The sequence below is a fragment of the Triturus cristatus genome, chromosome 6, assembly GCF_964204655.1.
Source record: "Triturus cristatus chromosome 6, aTriCri1.1, whole genome shotgun sequence".
In the NCBI taxonomy this organism is placed as follows: domain Eukaryota; kingdom Metazoa; phylum Chordata; class Amphibia; order Caudata; family Salamandridae; genus Triturus; species Triturus cristatus.
Window position 1 is genome coordinate 726,772,336 of NC_140589.1, and position 7,559 is coordinate 726,779,894.

Genomic DNA, 7,559 nt, shown 5'->3' on the forward strand with positions numbered 1-7,559 from the left:
CGCGATCTACTGTCAGGTCAGGAGATGTGAAGAATCTTCCTCTCTCGGATGAAACAATCCAAGTAGTTGGTGTGTCAAACACCCAGATTAGGACCTACCTTACCGAGCCGGTAAAGGTTAAAATAGTGAAATTCACAGACATGCACCGATTTGTGGTGTGCAATACCAGTCCCGTGAAGGGATCTTCTGTGCAAAATGAATTGCACTATATTCTGTACTCCAGATGGAGTAGCATTTGAGACACCAGATGAGGATGTACTGTATAAAATGACAATAGCTAATCAAGAAAATGGAATTACAGGAACTCATGCAGTATTTAATCCAGATGAATTACCCAAAGAATTGAAGCAGTCAGTGAAGGCAGGAGTCTGCGATTTTACTAGAGAAGATGTAGGCCTTATGAGAAACATAGATCCAGTAAAAATTACACTAAAAGAAGGAGTAATTTATCCAAACATTCCACAATATAGACTGACACCTGAAATAATTGAAGGAGCGACCCCTTTAATTGAGAAAATGATTCAACAAGGAGTGTTGAGGGAAATAATGAGCAGGCCATGTAATTCACCTTGAAAAAGCCCAATGGGAAGTTCAGGATTGTGCAGGATTTGAGAAAAATTAACAAAATTGTTGTGTCATGTTGTCCCATTGTTCCAAATCCATCAGTGATTTTGTATCAGATTCCCCATGATGCAGAATGGTACACAGTAATTGATTTGTGTCATGCTTTCTTTTCCATTCCGTTGCATCATGACAGCCAGCCGATTTTTGCATTTCGGTTTGGAGAGCGTATTTTGGCATGGTGCCGAATCCCACAGGGGTACACAGAGAGCCCCTCAATTTTCAATCAGTTGCTAAAGATATCTCTGGAAAGTCTAACCATGCCTGAAAATTCAGTTTTGGTTCAGTACATTGATGACCTATTGGTGGCGTCAAAAACACGCGAAGCTTGTGAAACGGACACAATAGCTTTGCTGAATCATTTGGCAGATGGAGGACTAAAAGTATCTCCGACAAAATTACAATTCTGTAAAAAAGAAGTACAATATTTGGGACATAACATTGAAAAAGGGCTGAGAAAAGTAACTATAGACAGAATGAGAATTATTAGAGGAATGAGAGCCCCAATGACTCAAAGAGAAGTGAGAATGTTCCTAGGGATGGTTGGCTACTGTCGTCAGTGGATAAGTAACTTTTCCCTGATTGCCAAACCATTGGTAAAATTGACGAAAAGTGAGGTTAAAGACCCCCTTGAATTGAATAAAGAAGAATTGGCAGCATTCAGACAATTAAAAAACAGCCTTTGCGAAGCCCCAGCTCTGGGGATGCCAGACTACGAGAAAGAATTTGAGTTGTACTGTAGTGAGAGAAATGGATGTGCACTCTCAGTGTTAATACAGAAACATGGAAGACAGAGGAGACCAGTTGCATATTTTTCGTCAATGTTTGATCCAGTGGTGGTAGGTTTGCCAGGATGTCTGAAAGCAGTAGCTGCTACCTGCCGAAGCATAGAGTAGAGTGAAGGCATTGTGATGGGATATCCAGTAAGAGTGTTTGTACCTCATAATGTGGCGATCCTTTTAACAAGGAACCGAACACAGCTCATGTCACATAGTCGGCTGACTAAGTATGAGAAGGTCATTCTAGGTGCAACCAATGTGAGTCTGGAAAGATGTGTGAATGTGAATCCAGCTACACCATTGCCAGACGCAGATAGAGTGGAGGTAAGAGATGATGTTGATCATGATTGCTTGGATGTGCTTGACTTTTGCACAAAACCTCAACCAGACATAAAAGATTTACCATTACCAGAAAGTGATTATGTGTTGTTTGTGGATGGATCGTGCTTGAGAACAGATGAAGGATTGTTGAGTGCGGCCTATGCTATATGCACAGTTGCTGCAGTCATAGAAGCATCACACTTGAAAGGAGTTAAATCCGCTCAAGTAGCAGAACTAGTGGCATTGACAAGGGCATGCAAAATTGGGAAGAATGTGAGAGTGACTGTGATAACCGACAGCCAGTATGGCTTTGGAGTTGTCCACGATTTTGGCCAACTTTGGCTGCAGAGAGGTTTCCTGACCTCAAGTGGAACTCCTATAAAGAATGCAGAAGTGGTGGGAAAATTGCTAGAAGCAATACAGTTGCCAAAAGAACTGTCAGTGGTAAAATGTGCTGCTCATAGTCAAGGTAGTGATTATATCACTACTGGCAACCGATATGCCAATGACATGGCTCAGTACTGTGCCCGAAACCAGTATTCAATCAATAGGGCAAAGGAAAAGGAAATGGTTTCTTGCTCCATAATGTTTACTAACGTTGTGGGAACATGGGAAGAAGTAAGGCAGTTGCAGGATGAAGCAGGAGATGAAGAAATGAAACGGTGGGTAAAAGCAGGTTGTGCACCAAGGGAGAAAGATCATGTGTGGGTATATCGGGATGGAAGACCAGTAATGCATGATAGCATGATGTCAACCATGGCACGGATGTAACATGGCCAAGGACATCTAGGGAGAGATGCCATGATAAGGGCCTTTAAGCAGAAGTGGTACAATGCAAAATTCAGGTTGATATCCGAGAGTCTCTGTCAAAGATGCCTGATATGTCAGCAGTACAATCCTGGAAGGAAAACAGTGGTGAGCCTAGGCACAATAGACCGAGAGGGAGGACTTTTCACCAGAATGCAAATAGATTTCATTGAAATGCCCCCTTATAACAAGTTGAGGTATGTTCTGGTGGTAGTTTGTCTGTTCTCCAGGTGGGTGGAGGCATACCCAACAAGAAGAAATGGTGGAATCACAGTGGCCAAGCTCTTGTTAAGGGAATTCATCCCAAGATTCGGGTTCCCAGTGACCATTGAATCAGACAGAGGAGGACACTTTTACAATGAGGTCATGGGATTGATTTGTGAAGCATTGGGTGTACAACAAAAATTACATTGTGCCTATCGACCAGAGGCTTCTGGCGTGGTTGAACAAATGAATGGTACGATCAAAAACAGAATAGGTAAAATGTGTTTAGCCACAGGAATGAAATGGCCTGATGTCTTGCCTCTAGTCTTGATGACGATCAGATCTACTCCAGACAGAACTACAGGTTTGAGTCCCCACGAAATTATCATGGGACGAGCCATGAGACACGTATTTGTTCCAGTCAACAAATTGATGACAATAACTGATGACATGATTTTGGATTACTGTAAAGGCGTGGCTGACGCAGTCCATTCTGTGTTTCACCAGGTTGGAGCGGACACCACCACCCTTGAGAGAAAACCAGCCCATGACCTGAGCCCAGGTGACTGGGTGAGAATAAAAGTCCACAGAAGAAGGAATTGCTTGGTTCCAAGGTGGGGAAGGCCAAGGCAAGTTATCCTGATCACAACAACTGCTGTGAAGTGTGCTGGACTGAAAAATTGGATACATGCAAGTCACACTTTGAGAGTTCCAAATCCAGCAGATAGCATTGGAAAAGAATATTTCGATGATTCGGAATCAAGTGCTGATTCAGACAATGAGAACACAAAGACAAAAGAAAATCCTGAAAGGGGGGAAAAGGAGCCAAGACTAGTTCCAACTCCAAGAGAAGAAATTCTGAAAAAAAGATTGCAGATTTCAGATAGTGCAGATTCTGGAGACGAGCAAAACGCCAGTGGCGAGCACAGAAAGAAGAAGAGAAAAGAAAAGAATGTCTCGTCAGAAGTAACATTCACACCAGATGAAAGAGTAGAAGAAGTTCCACCTGAGAGAATTCTTGAAGGAGAAGAAGGGACAGAAATAGAGAGAGAGGGACAGATTTCTGCGGAAGACCCCCGAGGAGGTGTAGGGACATCCAACACTGAGTTAGGTGAAGGGACAAACAGCAAGCAGGAAGATTGCGTGTCGGAGACCCGAGGAGGGACAGAAGTAGGGCCAACACAAGAGGTGGAGAAAGTAGCTGATGGAAAAGAAAAGTCAAATGAGACAGAATCTGAAGACAGTGAACCAGAGGTCGAGTTCTGAGGAAGAGAACTTGGATCGAAGAAAGAAACAGTAAAGAAGGCAAAACAAGAAGAAATGCTAAAGGAGACCTTTGGCCAAACAAAATAAAGAGACTGAGATATCGATTGACACGAGTTAAACCCTCAAAAGCTGAACAAGTAAACGAAGTAACAAGTCAGCACAGAGAAAAAGAGGGAGAGACAGAAGTGTCTGAAGGAAACAAACGATCGAGAAAACCAAATCAGAAGTATAAGTCACCTGAATGGACGTATGTGGCACTGCCTGAACAAGGAGAAGAGGTAGATAGTCAAGGAAATCCAGAGGAGACTTTACTGAAAGTGCTGGAGGAAGAAGAAACAGCGGAAATCCTGAGAGTTATCCTATCCGATATCGGAGAAGAAGCGGAAGATCAGGAAATTCTGTATGTGGATGATGAGAAGGAAGTGAAAAACGATGAGATGCCAAAATGAGTGATTGCAAGAAGATCCTTGTAGAAAATATAAAAGATTGAATAAGTAATTGAAGGATTAGGATAATCTGATAAGGGCCTAGCTCTTTCAAAAAAAAACACAAGAAGCGGAGTAGAAGAGGCTAAGACAAAAGACACGGTCAATTTAACAAGATGGCTAACATAGATGATAATAAGAGTAGATGTACCTTTATGAGAAGATGGTGTAAAATGTGTTGTTGTTGTACAGGACTATTAAAGCTTCTTTGGAGCGTACTCGCTCTTTTGATCTCTTTCAAAGTAACTTTAGATACACTAGAAGGGCATACAGAGAATATGACTAATGTAGTGAAGAATTCGCAAAAGGTAGTTCCATTTAAAACAAGCACTGAACATATACACAAGGATAGGTCTATAACTGATTTTTCTAGCAATTTATTTTCAAAATTATTGTATGAATATGTAAAAACGATGGACGTAAGGGTTTGCTACGTATGTATGCAGTTACCTGCCTCTGTTTCAGAAGGAGTGACTTATCATCACCTTCCAGCAACTTATGGAATAACATGTAGCGTTTTAACCAGTATATTTTATCAAATAGGGAAATTAGAATATAATCTGTCTAATATAGATAACATTCTTGGACAATTGCCCATGAATAATGAATTGAATCCAGCTAAAACCGCTAATGTACTAGGTGAGATTTTTATAGAGACTAAAGAACTAACATTGGAATATATTTTTAGAAACAATTTAACTTGCAGTTTGAAGACAGAAGAGAAAACATTTCTAGACATGGTCGAAGAAAGGAGATTGAAAATACATAAAAATGCAGAAGGACATAAAGTGGGGGAAAATATTTGGGAAATAGATGGGAAAAAGGAGACAAAGGGTGAAGCTAGACCAACAATAGCTATAGATTCACCACAGAAAGGCAAATTATGCATTATGAGGGAAAGATCCCAATATGATTATTATTATATAGGGACAAGTGAGTGTCATGATACATATTTTATTGCATCCGGATGGGGATTTAGAGGCGGAGAAGATCCAGTTTTTCCTGGACTGTATTATATTTGTGGGAACAAAGCTTATTACAGGTTGCCCGACCATTGGTATGGCACATGTTATGTTGGCTTGGTCTTCCCAAAGATTTTTCACATGGATAGAGTAGAAAATAGTGGACCAGATAACCTATTAATGCGTAGTAGAAGAGAAACTTGGTTAGAAATTGTAGGTGATATTTTCGGAGCCTTGATACCAGCAGTGGGAATATCTTTGAATGCAAATAATATTCGGAAATTGTCAACCATAGTGGATCGCTTGTCAACAAGCACCGCTGGAGGATTTCTTTTGGTAAATACTGAAATGGTTGCTATGCGTGCTATGATTATGCAAAATCGACTTGCCCTTGATATTTTATTGGCAAAAGAGGGTGGAGTCTGTGGAATGCTGAAAGTTCAACATTGTTGCACTTACATTCCTGATGAAAGCAAAGATCTGAAGGTAGATATTACAAATATTACTGAACTGCATGATGAAATAGTACCACTGGAGGTTGAAAGTATCTGGACTAAAATTAGTAATAAGATGGCTGCTATTAAGACTTTCTTCGGTAAATTAGGTAGTACTATATTAGGAAAAATATTATTTCCATTAACGTGTGTGATTTTCATATTATTAATACTTAGATTAGGATGTATTTGTTGCAGACATAAAAGAAATAAAAAGAAAATTAGACGAGAAATTATCAAAAAGAAGGAAAAGAGACAAGAAAGGGATTTTGAAGAGATAGAGTTGGAAGAATGGAAGGAGAGTATGTATGACAAAACAAAAAGAGAAGATGAAGGAGAAACAGAATTATAATTGAGCAAGAAAACATTTCGAATTTCCATGAAAGGGAAAAATAAAATGATTTTTGTGGGTTTTGTTTATGGTGATAAAATCACCAAAGGGGGGATTGATGGAGCGGGTAAAATGTTTTCTTTTTTATATACCCAATCCTTTTATATATGTTTGTATTAAAATGACTAATGATTAACCATAATAATTAACAGAGTGTTGTTTTCGAAATTAATCAACCTTATTAACCAAGAGAATATTCGTGGGAAGTAAAATCAATGAAGGGAATGGAGAAACGCGCCTGCGCAAACCTCAGCAGCTGCGACCTGCCGGTGAACTGTCATCGCTGTGCCCATCAAGGCTGTACCAGGCGAAGAGCCAACCCTTCAATACAAATTGTTGCAACCTAAACCATGAATTGCCAACGTTCCCATACATTCGTTTTGGAACTTTTAGCCTGTGGGAACGACATCGAATGTTTCCTGATGAACTAAGATGTACTTTGATTGACCAATGAAAAGCTCTGGAAAAGGAGTTTATAACAATTGAATGTACATTTTTAGTATAAATATTAGTAGAGAGGGTCATTCTGAAAACGCACTCCACCATATCCAGTATCCTGATGTTGTGCTGACGGAGAGGACGGTGACGCTGCATGATAGAACAGAACTTTGACGATTTTACTGAGGACCAGATTCTGACTTAGAAAACGACAAATAGCCAGAATAGGTAAATATGACAAAAGATGAAATTTACTAATTAGGTCTAACCTGCATTTGATTTAGATAAAGAAAAGATTAATTGAATTCATGTGTGGTGTTGTTCTTTCATTGAAATGTATTATTGATTGATTTAGAGAATTAAGGAGTCATTAAACTAAATTCAACTAAATGATTCATCAGCAAAGTTAGCTGTTCTCCTTGATGGGAGGTGTGAGGAGAAAGGGATCACCGTTAAGTAAGGATATTAGTGAATTTTCCCATCAAGGGGAAAGCAGTGTAGTTCGAAACTAAATGTTTATTTCCCCCTTTCCTGAATAAAATGGTACGGATAGATTGATTAGAATGAATGTTGGTGTTATGGGCCCCACCAGCGTGTGATGTGCATGTGTGTGTGTGTGACTGCGAAATCACTCTGTCCGTGGTAGTAAGGGGAAATTGAGGAACCCGAACTGCACCATTGGCACAAGAGCAGTCCGGTATTGATAGGCCTAACATACAACAGCCTAGTGCAGGTCATAATAATTAAATACAAATATACAAGTGGCATGACAGTACAGTTACCGGTTATGA